Source organism: Micrasema longulum, unplaced genomic scaffold, assembly GCF_059751315.1.
Source record: "Micrasema longulum isolate JH-2025_06_02 unplaced genomic scaffold, ASM5975131v1 h1tg002011l, whole genome shotgun sequence".
NCBI lineage: Eukaryota > Metazoa > Arthropoda > Insecta > Trichoptera > Brachycentridae > Micrasema > Micrasema longulum.
Window position 1 is genome coordinate 143,877 of NW_028279180.1, and position 27,152 is coordinate 171,028.

The 27,152-nt window shown below is 30.7% G+C and overlaps 1 long non-coding RNA gene across 1 annotated transcript in view; it reads right to left on the reverse strand.

The window, feature by feature from the left end:
- Window positions 1–929: 929 nt before the first annotated feature.
- LOC148273268 (uncharacterized) overlaps window positions 930–27,152 on the reverse strand; it is a 72,765-nt gene continuing 46,542 nt past the window's right edge. The window contains exon 3 of the long non-coding RNA XR_015824621.1: window positions 930–1,222. This is a non-coding gene — a long non-coding RNA (uncharacterized LOC148273268). The remainder of the gene's footprint in view (window positions 1,223–27,152) is intronic.

The window sequence follows — 27,152 nt, forward strand, 5'->3', positions numbered from 1 at the left end:
TTGATTTTCCTTCTTCGTGAATTATATTGACCTGGATACGTGAGATTTTCAATAAAAACAGTGATTGAGTAAGAAAAAAAATGTTTACCTTAATTATTGATTTATTTATTTTATTTTATTTAATTTTACAATACGCTCAAAGGGCATTTACAAAAATAATACAGGTAAGTACAAATAAAGTTATTATTTTAAAAATAAACAACAACAATATGTATACAATTATAAATCGTAATCATTATAATCGGTAGTTATATATTATCTGCCTCGTGGTGCGCATAAAACTACCTTGCGTGCATGCATGACGTTAAACATTGGTTAAACCAGCCAATGACAGGTCATAAGCCCTGTAGATGCCTAAATTCCTATATTACCTTCTCTAAAATGTTCTTCATCTCTGTTGTAATATGTTAATGTTAACAGCTCCCCAGGGAGTTTTATCCAGTCCTTATCTTCAAAAATTTGGACAAACTCAGAATATTTTTGATAAATCCACCTAGTCCATGAAGAAGTATAGAAATTGAAAAAAAATACATATCAGGCGTTGCCTAGTAGGTAGGTGAAATAATTCAATTAGATGAATCTCACCCGCATAAATAAAGGTTTCAGCTCTTTAACTTCACAAACATCAAAAGATGAAAGAATTTAAGGAATATAGATGTTCAAATATGGGCAGAATGGTAAATGTTACACAGTGTGTAAAGTGGCAACTTAAACCAGCCAATGACTAGACAAGACTTCTTTATTACCTTCTCTAAAATGTTCTTCATCTCTGTTGTAATATGTTAATGTTAAGTATTACAATAAAACTCTAACTATCCGAATTAATAAATGTCAGACGTTATCCGGATACGCTGAAATCCTGATAATAGGATTAACAATAAAATTGAACGATTGTAACGACAAATAAAAAAATGAAAAAAAACACAAAATTTACTGTAAGATCACTTTTTTATTGCTGTTGAAACAATACAGCCAACTGGAATCACATTAAACACTTACTTAAACATGTCCAGCAAAGTTAAATGCTTTGACGAAGAAACGCGCCAGCCTCGTCTATTATTTGTTATTATCATCTCATTTATTTTTGATTTCCTGATAACGATCCAGATATTTGGCAATCAGGATGACTGGAGTTCGAATAAAGGGAGTTCCACTGTATTTTCAGAATCTGAACAGGATAGTCGGAAGGGTTAAACCAATCAGCTTGTGCTAATCCTTGAACCTGTGAAAATAGCACAAAAATTGATCATAAAGATCATCCTTAAAAACCCAAAAGAAGACCAATTCACTGAGTTTAAGGTTATTCTAAACGAAAATATGAAACTAAATATTCATAGATGGAACTTTTATAATTTTTTGGTGAAAGGGGCCATTTTTACGTTTATTTTCTATGGAATTTTTACATTGAAAATAAACTTAAAAATAGCATTTTTAATAAAAAAATTATAAATGCATCTATGAATAATTAGTTTCATATTTTTGTTTAGAATCATCTTAAGATATTGGATGTAAGACAGTTTTTTGTGAGGTTCCTACTGCTTAAATTTTATGGTAAATTAAGTGAGGTCAAACGAACTCGACAAAATATAAACAATCGCAAAGCAACACAATTGAACTATAATGTCCCACTTGTATTAACCGCCATCGGTAAAAAGCAATATAATGTAAACGCTCCAAAAATATTGATTGATTTAATGCCAAATATAAAGGACTCAAAATGTTCATCAAATTTTAAAATAAAACTAGTTAGTTAGTGCAGTTGCACATATAAATAGTGTAGCGAAAGATTAAAAAAAAATATATATATAGATTAGGAAACGATTACTTTATGTAAGGGAGGGTCCGATGTCTTGCAGGGCACCCGCCGGCACAGCGCGGGTTTAAACTGTGCAATTCGGTTATAAGCTTAGACTATACCCTGTTTGCGTAATCTATAAGTGTGAAAGGACTGCATTATGATATGAATCATACACGCATAATTGATACAAATATTATTTATATTCTTATGTATTGCATTACTGTATAATTATTTTTTAATATATATTTTACTTAATTATTTATGTATAAGTAACCTCATTATTTTTAGCATATATATACTTAATATTTATAAAAAAAATGATTATTTAGTTCTTGCATTTGATAAGCTATGCATTTATAATTAAGTAGTTTGAGTTTTTTTTTATTTTTGTTATATTAGTATAGAACTACAAAATATGAAAAATCTTCATCATAGAACAGGCTGAGCCATGTTAGATGGAGCCTATCCTAACCAGAGGACGATCCGTATTCATTTTGTCATTCACTACTTTTATATTAATTCCCTGGTTTTAAATATGTTTGTATTTATGCAATAAATTTATTAAAAAAATAATTAAATAAACAAAAAAATTATGAAGCAAATAGCTGAGATACGCTGTACCAATTCAATGAATGCCCTCTTTAGTACTAAGTGAAGATAAAGTAATAATGATAAGTAATGAATTTTAATATGGTATAAATTAAAATTCATTAAGGTAACTGTGTAAAGTACTCTGTGTTTTTCCTTTTAAAATCTAACTTTTTGTTGATAAGGCATCGTTGTATTTCATAGGATACTTCATATATTTGTTGGCGTTGCCTTAAAAATATAAATACCTTTTTTCATATTTTTACAGACTAAAAACGTAGGTTTCTATGTAAGGGGGTTGAAATCGATGGTAATTTGAAAGTATAATAATGGGGATGTGGTGTCCTGTCTGAATGACACGGAGCAAAAAGGAAACTTCCTTTGCCTTTAGCGTTGATCAATCTTCATTGTGTTTTTTTTTTCTTTGTTCGGTTGTAGAAATAAGATTTCCGAGAGAACGGGAAGCCGCTTTTTGACAAAATGGCCTCCTCTTAAAAACGCCGACATCTGAAATAAGACACCGGAAAGACGCCTTTCCATGATAAATGATTAATCATCGTTCGCTATACGTCCATGAGCACAAAAATACTTAGATAAATGACAAACCAAAAATATCTAATGATTATAATAAATAAAATAAACTTTTATATAGTTGAGATGTCACATAATTAGTTGTGTTGATAAAATAATAAACATTTAAATATAAGTTACAAATTAAAAATAATTGGTCAATTTCCACTAATTTATTTGACCCATTAGCGTTTTTGCCCTCTAATGGGAATCTTTAGACTGGTAAATATTTATTTGTTTATTCATTTAAAATGACACTCGTTTAAATATTAATGAACTTATTAAGGTTTTTTAAGCTGTGCCCGTGTTAAGCCATAAAAATTAACAGTAAAAAATACATGGTAAAATTAATTAAATTGAATTTTAATGACATGTGATGCAATAGTATAATAATCCAGAAAAACAATGTATAAATAATAAATAATAAAATTCCGAAGACAATGTAAAAAAAACTCGGATATAAATATTAAAATACAAATTATACAAATAATACAAATTTAGAAGAATACATAGTCTAATAAACAAAAAAATAGTATAATAGAAATCAATAGAAAAAAATACAAAAACATAATTGAAATGATAATTGAGATATGGTTTCTAAAAACTCACTCTAAACTAATATACAGTGTAAGGATAATTTATTTCAATGAAACAGAGTAGGACAAAGTTATTGAAAACATGTGTTGGCGGTATACTGTGAGGTAGAATTCTATTATTTTTAACTTATTTTTTTAAATTATAAATTTTAATATATTTTTAATGCTATTATTAAGCACAAATAATTATTTTTTTACTCGGAAGTATTTCACAGACCTTTTAGTTTAAAAATGTAAAAGAAAAAAAACATGATATTTTTGTATTGGGAAACTCGGATAGATGGCGACATACAAATGTACTATATAGACTGGAGTACATTGAGGGTAATACGTTCAGGGTAATAAACATTTAAAAAACGTATGTCCATTAATTTTAGCTTGAACGTTCATTTGCAATGAACCGTTCGAAAAAGAGGCAATAAGACCCCTAGCGAAACTTTAGTTATATTCAAAATATTTTTTTACGAAAATAAAGCGGATTGCGAACATTTACGATAGGTATGGTAAACCTAGCTGTACGGAAGACTATTATAATCATAATCAACCAAATTTATGATTAAATGATACAGTAGTTTTGATATGTTGAATAAATCAACGTTAAAAGAACGATTTAAAATATGTTGATGGCATTCAGAAAACGAGGAAAATCAAGAGATGTAACAAATCAAAATTTAACAAAACACTACCCACCTTCACTATTGTAGTTGTCAAATCAACGTGCTGATAGAACATATGCTGTTAGTAGCTAACTACAACGAGTACTGAATATAATTTTCCCCCTTTATCCTTTTTTTGAACTATATTTGCAATAAGATCAAACATTTTTTTAAATATATTTATAGCACGTTAGTATTAGCTATCAACAGCATGCATCTTATTAGCACCCGGTTTCAGGCTGGATATTAAAAAAAAATATATAGCCCTTAAAAGTTGGTTGAAAAATTAAGTTTGCATATTTTTTGGAAAAGATTATTTTTTATTTGGGATTAAATCAAATAACGACTCAAAACTGTGTTATAAGATAAAAGGCCAACTATTGAGCTACTTGTAAAAAAAACTATCGTAGTCTTAACAGTTTGGCTATACTTGGGACATCCAGCCTTAAATCGCATTTTACTAAAAATTATTGAAAATCTGAATAACTTTTAAACGACTGAATATCGCTGAACATACACGGGGGTTAAATCGATAGGTATTGAGGTTCCCTACCGCTCTGCTACCGATGATCCGTGCTCCCAGTTACAGGCTGTATATAAGGTGGCGCAAAAGTCATCACCCTATCGGAAGATGCCATAACTTTTGCAAATGGCGGCAAATGTTAGTTATGCTTTGATGTTTGTAAAATAAACAGATACAAAATACACATCAACAAGACATGGATCGCTATACTTCTCTAAGAACGCGGAAAAATTGTTTCGATTTTTTTGCGGAACAATTCGTCGGTGGTGTTGGCTCAGCGTGAATTTAGGCGCAGATTTCTCGGTCGTACGACACCTACCAACTGGATAAGCACTACGGCGTTTAGCCGCTCGCTTTTAAGTGTATGAGATAACATGAGATAGTCTGGCCGGCCCCGGAGTAACCGTTCTACTGAGAATATCCCGACTGTAGCTGAAGATGTCGCAGAGGATCCCGGAGTATCGACCAGACGACGTACCACGTAACTGGGCATCAATCGACGGTCTTTACAGAGAATTTTAGGATTGAAGAACATGTCGTTTCAACAGAATGGATCAACGGCGCATAGTGCATGAACCACAACCAATATTCTGAAGGCGGTATTTCCAGGTCGCTTAATCTCTCGTTTTAGTGATTTGCACTGGCCGGCAAGATCACCCGATTTAACCGTTCCTGACTTTTTTGAAAGGTTTCTTGAAACCAAGAGTCTATGTTAACAAGTTTTAGACTCTTGAAGCCCTCAAAGAGAAAGAGTGAAGGAAAATGCCATAAATCGGGCCCGTATGGTCATCAATTCTGGCGGCGGCCCCTTGGCCGATATCATTTTCTTGGCTTAATAGAAAACAAATTAAGATATCAAATAAACACAATCCAAAGGCAGAATCAAAAATTTTAATTCAAAAAAAAAATTACAGTCAAAGAACATCGGGTGCCAACTTTTGCGCACCTTGTATATACACACATATTTATAAAGGCAGGGAAGTACTACGATGCTGCTGAAATTTGTAAAACAATCAAAATGCACGTAATTATTGTGTACTCGGGTTCGTCGAACCCTAATGTTTAAATATTATGTTTCCTCTGGCTCCCTCTATATGTTCACACGAGTTTGTATAGTTGAATAGGTCAAACCAAGAGGGAAATCAGCATGTTTATGTTTGTAATGGATTCGGTCTTGCAGCTTGTAAACAAGACTTATAATTTACTAGCTATTACCCGCGGCTTCGCTCACGTGGTATAACGGTGAAATGAGTAAGGCAATAAATTAATTTGAATGATATATTTTTTCGGGACAGAAAGTAGCATGTATCGATTTCTAGTCGACTATCGCCATGAAAAAATACGACGCTCCGTTAGTCGATGGCGACGTCGCATCGTTATTCTGTTCACAAATCCAAAATCCTACTATAAAACCAAAACAAAAAGTAAACCAAACTAACCATAGATGAGCAAGTAAATTACAGAAATTTCAATAATTAATTTCAAATTGATTCTTTTTGAGATCCCACATTACAGCCTACCGATTTTTGAATAATATGCTCATTGATATATGTATTTTTTCATTGTACTTTCATTGTAATTCAGGATTAAAAAAAAGTATCCGACTTTACTTTACTCACCTCTCAGGCTATACCGATGCAAAAAAAGATGTCAATCGGTCGCTCCGTTGAGACGAGAAGGAAATACAAACAAACAAACAATCACACTTTCGCATTCATAATATTAGTGCGGATATTGTTTTCATAATATTAGTACTGATTAAACGAGTACAGAAACAATACGTTTCGATACCCCTTAACATGTAAATAAATATTTTTTTATTATTCATACATAGAATAGGAGATTGAATTTAAGTTCGTTTTTTTCATTAGAATTTACCTTATTTAGTGATAATTACATCTCACAAATTAGTATAGCTGAAAAATAACCACGTTTTGTCAACTTAATAACACAAAGTTACATGACTATGTCTCATGTTCAATAAATATTATTTGGTTTGAATTTATACATTTAGCTTGTAATGAGTACTTTAGTATCATCCATTAAAAAGTAATTTGGTAATAAATATAAAATAAATTGATATTGAACGAAATATGTGTGTCTATAAAGTAAAACACGATTCTCTACTCTAGAATATTTTCTTCATTTCAACACTTGTAAGGAGTACAGTTGAGCGCTTTTAATGTAGAAAATTGTCACCTAAAGGCGATATTTAAGAGTTTTTTATAGGCGCCATTTAAGCTACAACTTCTTTTGTCACACACGCATCTTCCGCGAAATTCGCAATTTTTTACAACCACACTCCACAAAATGTTCTAGAAAATGCTGAAATGTGTTTCACATCACAAAAACGTGAAACAACTAAATCCTGAAAGAATTTATAGATTTTGTACTGTTATATTTTATACATTTAAATTGAAAAAGACAAATTGTGAATTATTAAGTTCGGATTAAAAGAATTACTGATCCAAAGGCAAAGAGAAAACCACAAACGTTTATAAAAATTCATTTTCTTTTATGATTTTAGAATACTAATTGGCTAATTTAAAAGAATTTGAATTTCGGGGAATAATTAAGTTTGTTAAGGATTTTAAAACTAACTCTCACCGTATCTTTACAATAGAGGATTTACTCTTTTCAATTAATTTTAAATTACGTTTTTTGAGACAGCAAAATGTTAGGGGAAAAAAAGGGTACTTTATTACCGCACATGTTTTTACCGCATTTTTTTCATCTCCTACGAGTCTAAGGATGTCGGTCACGCTAAAACCCGGTCACTGGAGAAAACTATAAGAAAAAGTACAATTAAACCATTTCAATAATGATAAGCGAATAAAGTTCACTCTTAGGTTGGCATTATCAAAAATAATCATATTTTTAAAAAAAACACAAATAAATTCTAGTATATTATTAATATTTAAAGCATTAACATATAAAGGTCAAACATATTACTAAATTTTATTAAATATTTGGATATAACCACATGTGCTTATTAAACTGCATGTCGTGTTGGTTTTATATTTTTGTGCAACAACTATGGTTAAGGTGTATAGTGGGTTTTGCATGTTGGTTTAATCGGTGTCCTGATAAAGTTGTTTGTCCTAAGAAAAAGGTACGTCTTACAACCCGTAAACATAGAAAAGTCGGTGAGTGGTTATAAATAAATATTTATTAACATTTAGTATCTATGATATCTTTGTATAAAGTTAAAGGTTTCCAATGTTTTATTTTGTTTAGTACCCATGATAAAAATTCATTCTGTTATAATTGAAGAGCTAGTTTTCAAAACCGTCAATTTTCAAAAACAAAATTATTTTCTGGTAATGCGTCCATACAACTTTTTTTTTAATTCCTTCTTAAAAAATCATAGGTTCCTCAAATTCACTAATAAAAATACGGTGATTTTTCGTTCACATCAATTTGCTTGAAAACAGCAATGAGGAAGTTCAGTGAACGTAAAATTGAATATAAAAAATGTATTCTTACGCTCGGTAAAAATTAAAGCATTCAACTGAACGCAAAAGTTTCTTGAAATTCATAATTTACAAAAAAATTATGAAAAACATTTTTATAAAAACAAACTACTTTGAACGACGCCACTAATTCATAAAAGAGTTGTGATAGATTTTCGGCATACGGTGAGTCAACTGAACAATCAGCAGAAGTCACCGAGAAGAAGGGGAAGGGAACTTACGCTACGGGCGGAATAATATCAAAATATAAAACTTTTTTAAAAATCAGCGCACATACTGCGACACTAAAAAAAAACATGAGGCTTTGTAAGTAGTCTATTAACAAAAAAAATACAAAACCACCGAACTTCCTCATTGTTCACATCGATTTGTATAAATGAACAAAAATATACTTCAAATATGAAAAAAAAATCCTATTTGATAATTCAAATGAGTTCTGGATATTCTTTTATATAGGTATTTTGCAGTTTTCAATGAATATTTAAACAAATCAAAACATGGAGAGTTTAACTACTAAACAAGTTTTTGTAAAACCACTACTTTTATTTGAACTGTTCATATTATTTTTTGTTAAGTTTTGTTTAGTTAGCACTAAAAACAATTAAGGTCCTTATATTGTCTAAAAACAACAAATATCTCACTCGCATTTTATTTCGGATTTTAATAAAGGTACATTTAATATTTACAAAATATAAATTAAAGTTCTATATATTGCAGTTTAAGTATTTCATTAAAAGATATAAAAACAAGTGTAAAACCGTGGTTTTAACACTTGGTTTAAAAAATTGTTGGTTTGTAACATTAGAGGTTTTTAAAACAAGGTCTTCAATTTATCCCTGTAAAATCTCATTACAAGCTAACTCTCTGGAGACAACCGAATTGGAACGCCGGTTTTGGGAAAACCGGAAAAGCTGTTTCATACAAAGCCTCCATCACGATTTGGTGAAACAATTTATAAGTAAAGGTAAAACGTACGAAAAACCACTGTTTTTAAAATCTTTTATCATATTTCTACTTGTGATGAAATGTATCGCAGTACGCATACGTAAATTTTTTTAAAGTATAAAAACACTCTTTTATTACTTTTTTTTAAATAATAATAAATTTTCAGGCGTTTCTTAGTATGCAGGTGAAATAATTGAGTCACATAAATGTCACCAGCACAAATAAAATTTTCAGGTTTTAAATATTACAAAAACTACCAGATCGAAAAAATATAGATGTCGCAACATGGGCAGAATGGTGAAAGTAACACCGTTTGTAAAGTTGCCACATAACTCAGTCAATGAGTAGGCACTTTGCACAAAGCGTAACATTCACAATTTTGTTATAACATCCATATTTATTCGATCCTTTCAGCTCTTGGTATTTTTAACTTGAAGAGCTAATTCCTACATTGATGCTGATGAGATTCATCTGACTAAATTATTTCGCCTATTCTAGGCAACGCCTGAAATGTTTCAGGTGGCCTGTAAATAAATTCAATTATCTCCCCAAAACTGGCGGATTTTCAAAGAAAATAAAAGCAATTGAAAATCCAGCCTTTAAGCCTACAAACATTTGAACGTACTCAAAATAATGTTGAAAAAAAGGACTGAAAAATTACCTACTTAGTATAACATAGGGAATGTTATTTTTTAAATGTATTATATTATTATAAAATTTTATTTATTTATTTATTTGACACTTTATATACATATACAATAAATATACATATAAGGGCGGGCATATTGCATTAAGGCAATTTCTCCCTACCTACCCAAATGTATCTGTGTAAAAAAAAAATGTGAAAAAAAATAGCGTCCCAGTGAAAAGTCTCTAGACCTGTGGATAACTGAAATTATAACATTGTGGAGATCAGAAAGTGAGAGACGAGAACGTGTTGTTGTCTATGCTCGCAGTGCCCAATGGACCTATATAAAGGCATGCAACACTAGGGTATAATATAAACTCCTCTACAAACTGGTAACCCCGACTTGAGTTTGTAGAGTACATGTCATAGAATTAAGAATAGTCCAGAAGGAGCGTAGAATCATATTTGAATACATCGGACTGTGTTCAATAATTCCCTTACTTAGACACACTTTTGCCGCGCGCATACTTGAAGTCACCGAGTAATATTGACAGATCGCGAAGAATATAACCATAACACAAATGTAAGGTTAAAAAAAAACAATTTGTTAATTTTTCTAAAAATTGTTTGTGCATTTGACACAACAGAGTAGATAAGTAAAGGGTCATTTAATTAATGAAATTTGAACTTAAAATATAAAACAAATTTTATTTTACATAAAATAGATATTTTCATATCATATTAAATAATATTTTATGTTTTAAAGATAATGTCGGCCAAATGTCCCCCACGGCGTTGTTTAATCCGAGGTTCAATTTTCATTATTTCTCTTATTATATGAGCAAAGTAGGGTAAAAATTTTTACTACTCTGGCAACACTAACGAAATTTCCATTATATTTCTTCGATAATCTGACAGATGGAAAAATAATTCAATTTTTAAGTAATACATTTGTGACAAACACATTCATTTGCTAAGTACACGTGAAATGTGATCCTATCCTGTTTCTTTGAAATCCTAGCAGTATTTCTACACTCTTCAAGGACACAACACGGCATAGTTGAATTCAAATCAGGAGTTGCGTACTGAGCGACGTCTACAAAGAAACTAATGGGTCAAAACGTAAACCTACTCATTTATGAGTAGTTAAGTCGCCTTCTGTTTGATGTGCGTATGCGGTTTCTGGACTATTCTTAATTCTATGGTACATGTATACTTTACCAGTTCGTAGTGATTTGTAGTTCATGGAAAAATATGATTAAATTGAATTTACTTCAAGGAATAAGTAAATAATAGATTTGAACTTACTTACAAATACCTAAATTAGCTATATTGCATGCACAAAAATGCGGTGATTTCACAAATTGAACAAAGAATTATATGAAGTAGATTTGAATGCTGGCGGAGGCAAAGAAGGACGAGTGACGTGTTGCATGCCCCTAAATAGGTCCATTGGGTACTGTGGGCACACACCACAACGACTCTCTCATACCCCACAACATGTAACTTTAAATATATGTACGTAATTAATAAACGCTGTTCAGCAGCACCGAAATTAAAAATATAACAAAATTCCCACACTTAAATCTTGATAACTCCCTAGGTAGTGAACTTCGGTCTATGTCTACAAACATTTGGAAAAATTCAAAATTTTATTGACATATTTATATTATTGACAACATATTAAAGAACAGACGTCGTTAAAAATGACGAGGGAATGACAAGGAAGCGACTTCAGGATTAAAATGTTATGAGTGACAGAGGATCATACTTAAATCAAAGATATTATTTGTTTTGATTTCCAATTACTGTGAAAAATGAGTTTACTGTTAAATAATTAGATAAGTAACATAATTTTAATTTTAATTTAATCTTTTGTTTACGATAAATTGGCGGAAAGCAATACCTTTCACCCATAGTTGTACATGTTGAATTCTGTCCTACCGCTACAAAAACTTTGTGACTTCGCATTGATCGTAGATCATTTTGTTAACCCAAAATCTAAAAAAAGAGTTTCTCATACCCCACAGCACTAGATTAAAAAACTAAGGGTCCTCTAGTCGTTCTCCGATTTAGGAATTACTTCGGAAAACGAACATCAAATTGCGTTATTTCAAGATTGTTCAATAATCTCCCGGAAGCCATTATTAACACGGAAGATCTTCAAATAAAAAAAGGCTGAATAAACACCTCCGTAGTACATTGGGTATATTAAATTTAAAATGTCAAATTGATTGTATATGTTTATGTGTAAAAAAAACTGTTTTTAAAAAATGTGTCTCAACAAAGAGTCTCTAGACTTAGAGGGTAACTAAAATTATAACACGTTACTAAATATAATAAATAAATGCTATCCCGCAGCACTGAAAGTAACTTAATCAAAGAAAATACAAATTGTGCGAATAAGTTCTCTTCATTTAAATTTTATGACAACAAGGAAAGGAAGTATCTACAACGGGTGGAGAAAAGGAATTATAAATATAATACCTATTAAGCTTAGGGGTTTCATTGAAAAATAATGATGTTCAGACGTTTCTATAATTTGTCCAGTTTCTAACGGAAAAAATAAACTTATTGCATCAAAAAGGGTTTCTGTGTCCAGGCGGATGAAGGATACAGTTCTGTGTATGAAATAGAACCAGAACCCTGGGCAGTGCTACCACCCCTATAGATATTTCGGTAGATATACGATTTTGGGAGCAATATACCGATCTACCAAATTGGATTGAAATTCTATCACTTTTTTAATATTCCCTCATAGAATAAAATTTCACTGTTTAAATAGTTTTAACTATGAAATTTTAAGCAATTGTCAAATTTTTTGACACAATTGCAGCTACACTCTTCCACCCGTACGCTTACAGTTTATAAGGAATGATGAATGTTAAGGTCGGCATCGCTGGCCATCCCTCCCCCCATACTTACGATCTTGGGGGAAATAGTGAATTAATGGTTGGCAATGCTGCCCCCTCTCCCCCTCTTTTCTCGTCCACGACACTTGGGTTGATAATGAATCTACCGATTTATTTTTTAGGATAATACACATTTAAGAATAACTCGATGGCAACTCACAGGTAAAAATCCTGAATAAAGAATTCAAGTGGTAATAAGTCCGCCTCATTGCAAAGTGGTTGGCGTGTTAGCCTACCATTCTTAAGGGCTCAGGGTTCGATTCCCGGGTGGGTGGAAGTAAAACACCGATTTTAAAAATTGTGTAAACTGCCATATTATAATTACATAAACCTTTCTTCTTTCAAATGTTATCCGTCTATGTTGCAATATGTTAAAACAATGTAAAATTTCAATTAAAAACAGTATTGCAATATTTTTAGAGATACCCGTGTCAAAGAAATATCAATTTCCAAAATATCGGAAAAAAATATCTTCTCTCAAATAATAATTTAATATGTCAGCCTCAAATCGAGCAGAAAACTCCCACCTGTGAAATATAGATATAGATATATTTTCCGCTCAAAAGAATTTTTACATATTTTAAAAGCGTGAAATTCGTTTATTAAAACATTTCGGAATAAAGAGATATATATGATTTATTAAATATAAAACAAGCGCTGCATAAAATGTCATTTTTCCAACACTAACGAACTCTTTTAGCAAAGGGTGGTGGAAATTTTTGTACATGTACAGAAAAAACAACGTATGAGGCAAATTGTCCTACCCATTTAGTTTGTGTAAAACCACTTATATAAATTTATTATTCTAACCGGTTTCGGAACATGACTTGCTCCTTGTCAAGGCTTATTTAACCCTTTAATCCCTGAACATATATTTAGTATAGTTTTTGAAGGTTATTTAAAGCTAAATAATGTTATATTTATTTTTATCTTGTTGTTTTTTAAACTTCGTTAAAGAAATAACTGTTCAATTTTGTACCGTTAGGGATTTGCAATATATATTTTTTTTCAGTACGACATATTTACAAAAATAAATGAAAAACCAAAAGTTATTTATTTATTTATTCATTCAAGGATACTTATTACAAAAAAAATGGCGCCCTTGAGGTATTTTATTACGAAAATGGCGCTATATAAGTTATCCATAATAATAATAATAATAATAACGTATCCCTAACTCTAAAAGGCCAAGAGCCCTGCGTTGAGTTAAAATACAAAATTATCATCAATCATCATCAATCCCTTTCCGCACCTAATAGTGCATAGGGCACTGCATTGGTACACCAATCGCAGCGTATCTAGATCATTTTTGTTACATGAAGATAAGGTGATCAGTCTGACGCTTCAGGTACCAGTCTGGGGTATGAAATAATCTAGTGTAAAAACACCCTTTTATATAATATTTCATATCAATTATGTCGGGAATCGAACACGAGACCTCTTGCATGGTAGGCAAATTCGCTGATCATTACACCACTATGCCGACAAAATTTTCGTTCGACATTCTATCTGTTGAAGTTTGTGAAAATAAATGTTCTTCATCTCTGCTGCAATATGGTAATATTGACAACTTTCCGGGAAGTTGAATCCAGTCCGTATCCACAAAAAATTGGACAAACTCAAAATATCGTGGATAAACCCACCTGGTCTAATAAGAAGTATTAAAATAATTATTTTAGTAAATATATATTTTGTTTTTTAGTTAAGGTATAAATACCTAGATGTTCAAATTTTATTTGCACAATTATCTAAAATAAGTACAATACCATACATTTTTTTTAATATTTTCAGGTGTTGGCTAGTAAGCAGGTGAAATAATTAAATTACATGAATCACACCTGCAAAGGTTTCAACTCTTTGACTTTACGAACCTCAACAGATGGAACAATTGAAGGAATACAGATGTTCAAATATACGTAGAATTGTAAACATTACACAGTGTGTACAGTGGCTATTTAAACCAACCAACATAATAACTGATGCCTAGACTTCTAAATTCCCTCCTCTAGAATATTCTTTATCTCTATTGTAATATTTTAATATTTGTGAAGTGTCAAAATTAACAAATAAAGATAGATTAAAAAAATAAAAGTTGTCATTGAATATGTATTACATTATAATTGTACTGAGTTCATTGTTTTATTTTAGTCTTTAGTCAGAAATTGCGAATGTTAAAATCTGCAAAGTCGTGATTCTCAGTTTGACACATTAAGACTTATGGCACTGTAGACGGGGGGAAGCGTTTAATTCAAGGTCAGAAGGTTAAACAAACTCGAAAAACTAGTTCTGCATACTAATTGAATATTGCAGTATCTCATTATTAGAGAATTAATGCAGAATAAGTGTATCCTTGAAAAGTATTGTATAAATTATTAATACTGTAATAAAAGAAACTGTGGCTGAAAAGACTGAATTTTTAATGAAAACATGTCTTGTGAATTTCAACCAATGTGTGTCGATCTATTATCCATTCTAGATGGTCTGTAGTAAAAATAGAGGTGTAAATCTATTGCAAGAGTTTTTATTGAGTTTTAACATTAAACATCTCTAATTATATGTCCAAATAGAAAAATATTACATACTACGCATACTGATAGAAATATGTGATTTGAATATGTTTCTTTTTTGGGTGATACCGTGTGTGTTAAATTTGTTCCGACATTTCGGCTACCATTGCAGGAGCCATCTTCAGGATAAACTGAGTGTTTTGTAGAAAAAACAAAACAATTTTTTCACGGTATCACCCAAAAAAGAAACATATTGATAACAGTGACCGTGAAAATCTTCGCACCTATGTGATATAAATTTTGAAAAATTAACTGTATTTTCGAAATTCAAATGGATATTGTGGAAACACGTTTTTATTCATAATTTTAAAAATAATATAGAAAAAAATTACGTCTCAACGGAAACGCGACGTATTTGGCCTTGACAATTATGACGTCAAGTTTCGAACAAACATACAAACAAAGGTCCAAATTTAACCGAATCGTGGTGGATTAGGGGCGTGGCCAATGCAATAAACCGTTTTCGCGGGAATTTAAAATGATAAACTTAAAAACATTTTTTTTGCTCTACTAATAAGTACATTTAAAAAAAAAAAATTCAAGGAAATATTAGCGTTCTTATATTTTACCCAAAAATTTCAATTTTGGTGGCCATTTTTAACGAGTTGTAAATAACTCACTATTAGAAAATGGAAATCAAGTTGGGCCAGAGTGGGGTTCGAACCTCGGACATCTGATCCCTGAGTCTCCAACGGGACCACAACCCGATTCAAAATAATAACATAAAAATCTTTTCTTTTACTCGACTGTGTTTCATAGACCCTTATTTATCAATTTTTAAAGAAAAAGTGATATTTCCCTTTTGTAGAATAATATTGGATTTAACCACAGATATATTAAATCTATTCAGTGGATTTAACCGTCTCGGGAGTTCACCCAAGAATTAAAGTAATATAAATATAGAAGATGGAATACACACATGTAGAGAAGGAATATAAAAGTCTAGACAGTTAAAGTTCATTCAAATCCTCATTACCCTTTGCTTTATAAATAATAAATATTTATTCCGAACACTAAGGTGGTGAGTGCAAGTCTCTAGGGTTCATAAAAAAGAAAATATATGGGGTTTCAGAAAAAACATAAAATAATAATTAAATGAAAATAGAAACAAATTGAATTTGTCAATTTTCAATACACGAAATGCGTAAAAAAAAACTAGGAGTACTAATGAATGAATATTTATGCTGGCGAGCTCATACTAATGAATTTGAACTTGAATATTTCATAATCCCCGGGCTGGCACCTGAACCGTAAGACTGCTTATCTTACCCTGTACCATGTAACAAAAAGGGACAAATATAATGCGATTAGTGTACCAATGCGGTGTCTTATGCAACATTGATTGCAGGAAGGGAAAGGTAATGATGATGTACACTTTCAATTTATTATTTTTAAAAACACTTTGTAATTTTTTACCTCGTACGAGTTTAATGTAACACCACTAGTTTCATGTATTCATAATTACCCATCATCAGGTGTAAATATAAACTAAACTAAAAATATACAGATTAATATTTAGGTACTCATAGGGTCGGGTGGAAGGGCGAGGCAGTGTGAGGTGGAGAGGGTGGGATTTTCCAATTATGGGAAATATTGATAGCAGGGGTGAAAAATTTTGGAATATACTATTATTAATTAAAGTTTTGTCTGAATTGATTTTTTTTGGATCAATATTTTCTTAGTTATTCATTAAAACACCTACCTTTATTTAAGACAGAATGTAAAAGGAGGAAATCCAGCCAGTCTGCAAGCATTTGGACATAATCAAACATTGTAAAAGTTTAATTTTATGAAAATGAAAGTACGGGTTTGTTTCTATAATATGGTTTTTAAATTCAGAAAAAATACTGCTTGAAAGTCTAAGGCGGTGTTCGTTAACTGTATTTTTTTCATTTCTCGCAGTGTGGATGATATATTTACCGTTACAATCTCCACACGTAATTTCATAAACATCGCTTTTTTCTAAAAGATCTATTTTCGATTTGGAGTTAACAAGTATTTTCCCTTTATCGTCGTTTGTATAGAACGCAGGTTGAATATTAAGGGGTAAGGATTTACTAATAAGATATTGGACCAGTGAATGGAATATTTTTCCAGGATTTATTTTCGGTTTTTTTTTCAGAATACAAGTATTTTTCGAAGAATTTATTTTTATTTGTATTTTTCAACATTTTTTTTATGTTTCAACATTTAACATCATGACAAATTTTTTTAGAATTTTTTTGCTAGGTAGTAAGAAATTGCCATTAGGCATACCATACATAATGTACCCTCAATTATAAATACGATGTAAATATTATTTATCTATAGAATATAAGACGCACTCAAATAAGAAAACCAAAACAATTATTATTCCAAAAAAGACAATACTAGCAAAACCCTATAAAAAAAGAAAATAATAATAAATAAATCAAATTAAATTATTTAAAATTGTGTTTGCTTCTCGCTTTTTTCCCCTTTCGGTTAACCAGTTCGTGTTGATCACAGCCCTACTCAAATAATTCCCAGAACGACTATGCGCAGTGTTCAGGGTTCTATGTACTACTGTGTACATTTAGCAAGCCAAGGTGACTACAAACACTTCAGGCATTCACGTATTGCCTCAGAGCACCCTTCTACAATATGAATGCACTCACAGTCGCCCGGAGTGGGTTAGGAACAGATCGCCTCGTAGAGATTTAACCCAAGGAGTGGAAAATATCAAATATATATGTAAAACAATATCAGAATACTTTACGTTATATTTCCATCTTTGAAAAATTATCATACGATGGCATTCTAGAAGCAACGATTACGTAGGGCCAAGCAGAAATCTATGTACATACTCGTATGTAAAGAACACAATCTTTTTTATTATCTTTGTCTTATAAATGATTAAAATTAAAGTATACTTTCTGCCTTGTGGTTTAGTGATAAGCGCTTTCAAAATCTACGTCACAAATTCGATCCGGGTTCGATCCTGAATAAAATTGACATAAAAATTTTTACTTCAATGCTTCACGGTTTTTCGCAAATTTTACGTTTAAATCGATTGATTATTTATCTATCCAGACGAAGTATTCATATAAAATAATTAAATAAAATTGTTAGATATACTTCATTGAATTATATTACTTCATTGCTGTTTTTTTTTTTTTTTATGAATAAAATACAAGTAATACCTCAATTCACAAATTTGTAACAATCAGTGATCGGTTTCATCGCTTTAACGACTTCTTCAAGACTGGTTTCTTAATTTTGAAATTATATATTTTTATGCAAAATCAGTAAGGACAGAAAATTCAAAATCACATCATCGTTATTTTCTTCGCACCCAGTGATGCATTAGGCACTCCATTAGTACACCAAATTACGTGTAACTTAATCATTTATTATATAAGTGGTCAGTTTTATGCTTCAGTTTTCAGTCCGGGGACAGGAAATATTGGAGTGGAAAAAAGCCTTTGAAAACAATATTTTGTATCGACAGTTCCAGTAATGGAACCCGAAACCTCACGCATGATAGGCGAACGTGTCAACCGCTACACTACAAGGCGTACTTTTCTTCATGCCATATCCTTTTTCAGAATTTCCATATTTTTTCAAAATGAAATGGTTATTTTTACTACTTATACTTTTCATTAATCGATCTTTTCAATCATTCATCAAAAGGCATTGTTTTTTTTTTTTTTTCAATTTTATTTTATTAGGGAGTTCAACAAGAAAGCATTGGTATCATTCTTCATATATATCCTGAATTATAGAACTCCACCATCTTTTATAAATTATATTGAACATGATCACAATACCAGAGAAAAGGTAAAATTTCTCATTTAGAAAAATAGCGAAGTCACAAAATTATATTTTATATAAGGCAGTCAAAAATATTATGAAATAGGAAAAAACATTTATAAAGAAGAAAAAAACAATTATGAAACAGAAGGTTAAGGATTAAGTGTTAAATAACTTATAAATTAAATATATGTACATTGTTTTTATTGGAGCACATATAAGAATATGTTTATATGTCCCAAATATAAGATTCAAAATAAAAATAAATAAGTTTGTAGCTTAATAAAATAAATTTGAGTTATAATAAATATTGATGTTATGATAAGACTTATTGTTTTTAAAGAAAAAAAAATAAAATAAGAAGATATGAGAAGCAAAAAAAGAAATTAAAATTAATTTACATACACAAAAATAAAGATTAGACATTTGATTTCAGACACACAGCAATATTTTTTTTATAATTATTTACTCAATCATGATAAATTCCAATGTGAGCTTTTCTCTATTTTGATATAGAGCCTAACATTCTTTCAAGAAGGTTAAAATGTAAGATTTTGTTTGTAAAAATTGGAAGGTAAAAGGTATCAGGTGATCTCAGACGCCTACAGGGAACGTACAGTGACACATTTTTAACACAAAAGACTGCATCAACATTTTTGTGAATTATATTATATAAATACACTGTACCTGCAATTTGTCTCCGAGTTACGAACTTTTCAACTTTAAAATACTCCAAGCGCTTTTCATAACATTGAAGTGTTTTACCCATATCACACTTAGGGCCTTACTCATAAACTTGGTATAAAGTTACACTTAAATATAGTGGTATAATTCGGATGGGAATACATCCTTATTCTACCATTATAATGATAGTATTCCCATCCGAATTATACCACTATACTTAGGCGTAACTTTGCGCCGAGTTTATGAGTAAAACCCTATAATAACAAAGAACGAAGGATTTTTTTCTAAACAGCTTCAATTATGTTTTTATAAATCACATTATGAGGTGACCAAGAGAATTATAGAAACAAATTATGGATGCTGCATTTTAAAATAGTTTGGATATTCTGTGTTTGAAGCCCAATATTTTTAACGATTTCTCTTAAACAATTTATTGGTAAAAATGTTTTATCGACTATTGTTTTTTGTGTATTTTATCAATTTGAAATTTCATATAAGAAATTAGTGTTAAAGAATGGGTGATATTAATTCATAGAAAATGGCATAGTAATAATTAATAATCAGTGATTAAAATAAATAATACTTTGATTAATTACTGTTAAAGCGTTATCACATCAAAAGGGTAAAGAGAGGCACCACTTTTCAATTAACGACAGTAACATACTTTGATACAATTTTCTTTGATCTAAAATATTTATCACGTAACAACTTTCAATTAAAAATTCAATTAACTTTAACGAAAGTTGAGAGTAATAACGAAACGTTCACAACAAACCATATTCATAATGAAAGGATTAAACGACATTAAAATTAATTTTGAGCTTAATTAAATGTGAGATGAGGTTGATAACCAACATTTTATGTTTTTATATTAAACTTATTAATTATTATTTCATCAAATCGATAAATAATTCGAAAGAGATGAAAAATCTTTTTGGAGATAGAAAAATATTTATTTTTTTATAAGTTTCCTTGAAAATAAAACAAACATGATTAAATAAAGGTTTCCTCTTTTTTAAACAAAAAAAATATCTGAAAGAATAGAAAACAAATGAACATGTATATTCCTGCATTAACAAAATAAATACTCAACAATATTACGATTGTATCACATTTTTAATATTTTACAACAAAGATGGATAAAAAAATATAGACGGGAATGTACAAGTCTAGGTATTTACAACGTATGACCTGTCATTGGCCGGTTTAAGTGGGCACTTTACAAACTTTGTAACATTGACCATTTTGCCTATGCTTGAACATCTACAGTCCCTCCATTTCCCGAGAATGTAGGTGAAATAATTCAGTCAGAATGTCACTCGCATCAATAAATGTTTCGGCTTTTTAACTTCACAAATACCAACAGACGGAAGACTTGAAGGAATACAGATGTTCAAACATAGACATAATGGTAAATGTTACACAGTATGTAAAGCGGACACTTAAACAAGCTAATGACAGGTCATAAACCCTGTAAATGCATGGACTTCTATATTACCTTTCCTTAAATGTTTATCTCTGTTAAATACTCATATAAAATCAAAATGTTTTGTTCTTTTAATAGATTTATATCGTCCACGGCTTTGAAAAAAGGTGTCTTATTGATCTTATCTAACTGGGAGTAAAACACTAACAAAAAAAATTGTCTCGGAAAAAAAAACTGATTCCGATAGTATTTTTTATCCTGAATTTAAATATGATAACGGTTTTTTCCCATCACATAAAGTTTCAAAATTAAAGGCATTTATGATTTCAAAGATTTTAATGGACTATTCTATAAAAAACAAACAGACGTATTAACAAACAATGACATCAATAAAGATCTAACTATGTTGACTTAATGGACAAACACAAACTTACTTACACTTAATGAAAAAAAAAACAATATTATCCATTTTGAATCGAGAAAAAATGTCATAAAGTAGATGCTTACATAAATAATGAACGACTAACTGAAATTGAACATGTTAAATACTTAGGACTAACAATAGACAGACAATTGACATGGACAATTAATATCAAAAATTTAATTAGCAAAGTGGCGATATTATCGAACCGTTTTGTAAAAACCAAAAACTGTGTTCCAAAAACAGAAAAAATTCTAATGTATCAAGCCTAAGTAAAAACTAAAATATGTTATACGCAACAACTATGGGGAACAGGATATCAAAATGACATAAACAGACTACAAAGACAACAAAATAAAATATTAAAGTTAGTATATGACCTTCCTATCTAACTGCAACTAGAGAACTTTTTAAACAAACTTAGCAATTAAATATAACTAAACTCTTTCAACTAGAATCATTAAAATGTATCCATAAATTAGCCACTAATGTTATTGTAGACGAAGAACTAAAACTTTTAAAAAATTGTAGTCAACATGGACATAATACGAGAATATCAGAAAAATATCTTATTCAACTTTCTAAAACAAGACAAGGACAATCGAGACTAATAAACCAGGGACTGATATTATACAATAAACTACCAGACAAAACTAAACAAAAGACTCAGACAAAAATTTTAAAAGATGTAAAAAATATTATTTTGAACAACAGGGTATGAATAAAACATGTTTATATTATTTTTGTAAAATGAATGTAATAATCCATAAGGGTTATAAAATAAATTTTCAAATAAAAAAAATACTTTCTACATTCTTAACTGCACGATATTCAAACATTTTGACTTACATAGAAATATTTTTGAATGCTTGCCAAGGTGCATTCTCCGCTGGATTCAATAGTTTCTCAAACTTTTCACTATAAATGTAAAATATTCACAAATATTCCTTTTATTTTTTGCATCAATAATTTTGAAAACTTCTGTTTGAGGTACATGAAACCAGGAGTATTGTCCATGGCTTCGACGAAATTCTGTGGGTGATGGAGAAATTCCGAATACATATTTGGAAACAAGATTTAAAAAAATGCATTAGGTGCACCTATTCGTACTCGTGAGACAAAAATTATGTTAAGCAGTGCTGTTAGTTACAATTCATCACTGTCTCTGTTACAATAATAGTCTACACTTGTTCTAATACACGACAGAACAAGGAAAGTTAATTAATTTTAAGGAGCATATGTACTTAACAGATTGCTCCCTCTTCAGATCTAGAACTTAGCACCATAACTTGGTTAAGCTCGCCAACCCAACATGGCACCCAATCATACAAGATTAAAATTGAATCAATATTACTGCTCGCGGTAATTTTGGCAACCATTAATCAAATACGTAGTACACGTGTCCCGTAATACTGAAATTACTTTGTAAAAAGCGGTTTGAAAAATTAATAACCTTTAATTTTCATTTTTATTTCGTGAAAACCGTGGTAGATGATTTGAATCAATTTATTTACTTGATCTCAAATTTGTAAACATACCTATTCCGGGTTAACTCAAACGTTTGAGCACGTCAGTATATGACAGGAATGTTTTATTGTCTTTGGTTTTATGGAGTTTCATCCATAAGAATAAAAGTAGATTGAAAATAACCCGTGTAAAACCATAATAATTAACACGGAAAAAACTATAGCCAATTAGAAGAAATATATGTATTTATTTTTTAATTGAAATTTTTTTCACATAAGCATTCTTCTAAACAATTTTTTTAATTCCCGCCAAACTGCAAAAGCAGTTTTTTTGCAAGGATTTCTCTCTTTAAACATTTTTGTAACACAATATAATAATGTTTACATAAAATATAAAAAATCTTAAAAATATCAATAAAATAAAAGTTTAAAAAAATTAAATACAAGTAAATCAAGTCTTTTTTGATAACGAAATACATATAAAATAATAAACAAACACTTTTTTGACAGTGTTTTAATTTGTTTGGTTTCCCCATTTTTTGTTTAAATTTTTTTTACACACATAACTTAGAATTTAAGAAAAAGATTTTTAAAACCAATTTTTCTTTGTTTTTATTCATATCACTATTATTTAGTACACAATAACAATATTTAGAATAACGATCCAAAAAAAAACATTGAATACAGGTTACAAACATAAAGAGTTACAAATATAATCTAGAAAACAGAATAGCAAATTGATATCAAATCAAAATAATTAGATAAAAAATTCGAAAAATAGGGATAAGTAAATAAAAATACAAATTTTAAAAACAAACATAGCATAGTAACTAAGTGGCTACTGTTTCATTTCGTAACACCACGAAATCGCCCCTAAGTAGTGTCTGCTAACGTCACTAAACAAAAACATTCTCGTTTTTATTACATTATCATCATCATTTCATGTCCACTCCTCAATTAGAGTATATGCTGTTTACGAATATCCTTCAGACATTTCTGTCGGCTGCCAGGTCCTGTGCATCCTTCCAAGTCAGGTTCGCGTCCCGTAGTTCTGACATAAACTGCCGACAAACAGTCAGCAGTGGACGTCCAGGACGACGAGAACCTGGGGTCTTGTAAAGTAGGCAAGCGTGATTAGGGCTTACAGTAAGTATCCGCAGTACATGGCCCATCCAACCGTATCGCCTCCGCATAATGACAGTTGTCACCGGAGTTTGCTGCGTTCGTTCTCTTATTACTTCATTCATTTTTATAACAATACCAATTAAACTAGAGGTGTCATGATTTGTGTCAGTAAAAAGATTTCTTTCTATATTGTTGACTCATTAAATGGCGGTGCTGATCAGTCATTTGCAAACGTTAAAATTGGTTCCCGGAAAATCTTGATTGGTTGTTTTTACATTACTCCATCATCGTCTTTTGACACTTACAAGTCTCATATTGATTTAGTGATAAAAGTCTCTTAAAGTGTTTATTTGTGGTGATTATAACTTACCGAAAATGTCATGGTTCAATCATGACAAAGGTGTCAGTACCGTATACCCTGTTTCCATTCAAACCTTTCTAGTTGTCCATTTTTTTTATTGTTAAATATGGTATAGTTTAATTATATACCCATAGAATTAAGAATAGTCCAAAAACCGCATACGCACATCAAACAGAAGGCGACTAAGCTACTCATAAATGAGTAGGTTTACGTTTTGACCCATTAGTTTCATTGTGGACGTCGCTCAGTACGCAACTCCTGATTTGAATTCAACTATGCCGTGTTGTGCCCTTTTAAAGTGTAGAAATACTGCTAGGATCTTAAAGAAACAGGATGCAATCACATTTCATGTGTAATTAGCAAATTAATGTGTAAGTAGCAAATATATTACTTAAAAATTGAATAATTTTTTCCATCTATCAGATTGTTGAAGAAACAAAAAGGACATTTCGTTAGTGTTGCCAGGGTAGTAATTTTTTCACCCTACTTTGCTCATCTAATGAGAAGTCATGAAAATTGGATCTCGGATTAAGCAACTCTATCATAGACATTTGACCAACATTATCTTTAAAACTTAAAATATTACTTAACATGATATAAAAATATCCGTTTTATGTAAAATAAAATTTGTTTTATATTTTAAGTTTAAAGTTCATTAATTCAATTACTCTTATTAAATGACGCTTTACTTTCTACTCTGTTGTGTCAATCAATATTTCCGCGTGCACAATAAAATTTTAGAGAAATTAACAGATTGCTTTTTTTTAACCTTAAATTTGTGTTATAACAACATTACACGGCGGCATCACGAATGTGCGTGGCAAAAGTGAGGCATAGTGGGGGAATTATAGGACACAGTCCGATGTATTCAAATATGATTCTACGCTCCTTCTGGACTATTATTAATTTTATGAATATACCTTATTGCTCGTGTTATTGTCTTGACTTAACATTTACCAGTATCTCCAGGCAACCTTGGCAACGGCTGAACATACATTCCTTTTTTACAGGACTTTTAGTCCCATGGAGTCGGAACTCTTGTCTCAAAAAAATTGTAATAAACTACTTTTAAGTAAATAAATATATGTTTAAAATGGATTTTATCTGTGAATCTATTAAATTATTTTTTTTAATCTTGACCAAGCCTTTAATTTCTTATAAAAAATTTCGTAAATTCGTTAAATATAGAATTATTAATTGGAACTAGTTGACATTGTTAATTCATTAATTTCATGTAAATTATTATCGTGGCATTAAAAATCATCAAAATAAAATTGTTTATTCCTTCAGGAATATATACATAAGGTGTATAAAAAGTTCAACTGTTATGTTTACATATTCATGTTTATGTCTACTGTAATCTGTCATGTCCAGCCGTGCTCATACGTTTAAGTTAAGCTCTAATTTCAAATATCAGTAGATACGTGTACTCGTACTTTTACTAATTTAAGTAATAAATTATACTCTAAACTTAATGTCAGTAGGTGCCATATACCTACCTATGTATACTATATTACACTGATTTTAAGATATTTAATTTACTTATTTATTCCCTTTTCGCACGTAATGGTGTATACGGCAGCGCATTAGATCACCAACTGCAGCGAATATTGAAAATATTAATTGTTTAAATGAAGGCAAGATAATCAGTTTTACTTTTCAGGTGCCAGCCAGTCCTAGACAAAGAAGTATTCTAGTGTTAAAACACGGTGAAAACCGTACCGTACCGTAAAAAACAAAGTGAGCACCGAAAGGAATATTCCTCATCTTCCACAAGGTGATATGAAGTCCGCACGAGGTGAAATGTTCCCTCAAGTAAGAAAGGGTTCAAAAAAAAATCTGAGGTATCTCTACATGAAAGATTATGGAAGTTATCCGCGGCTCAATCCCAATGCGTTTCTCTTGGACATGATTTGGATCAACAGTTTGTAACTTATAAGGGATGGGTTCACATTGATCTATTTTTTCAGACTGATAAAGAGGTTTTATCGAGAACTCAGTCATTTTCGCGAGTATCGATTTTGATGTTCCTGATGGTTATCTCCGAGAGCGTCAGCGTACACTGTTTTACCTCCCGGCTTCTAGAACTATCCTGCTTCTGGTTATGCCGATTGGAAGAACAGTCAGGCAGCTGAACATTATCACTTTGGAGATCGACATCTTTCACATCAGTGAAACTGTTTAAGAGGTTAATACTCTTGCTATCAGAGAGTCCTCAAATATGTTGAACCATTGCTTGAGGGTTCCTGGTTCAACATTTTGTCCAAATATAGCGCCTTGAATATTTTGTTATTTGTTAACTTATTTTGGTAAAATAAATTAAATGAAGCTAAAAAATTATTGGTAGCCCAGCGTTCTTAGTAAGAAGTAAATTGTAGAAAGCGACAAGTTTGTAAAAATAATTAGATAATTAGTTTTTTTAATTCCTTGTGTCCATCGCTACTTGTTTATACTTTTCACGGATCTATGCATCACAAAATTCAAAAATTTCGTTTTGTTTTTCGTTTAATGGTCATAATCACTTTTATTCGGGTAATTCATGTACGATACACATACTGACAGCGAGGATGCATTAGCTTCGGTTTTTAATTTCACAAATTTATAAAAATCATAACCCAAATACTTGCCCCTCCATCCCGCAT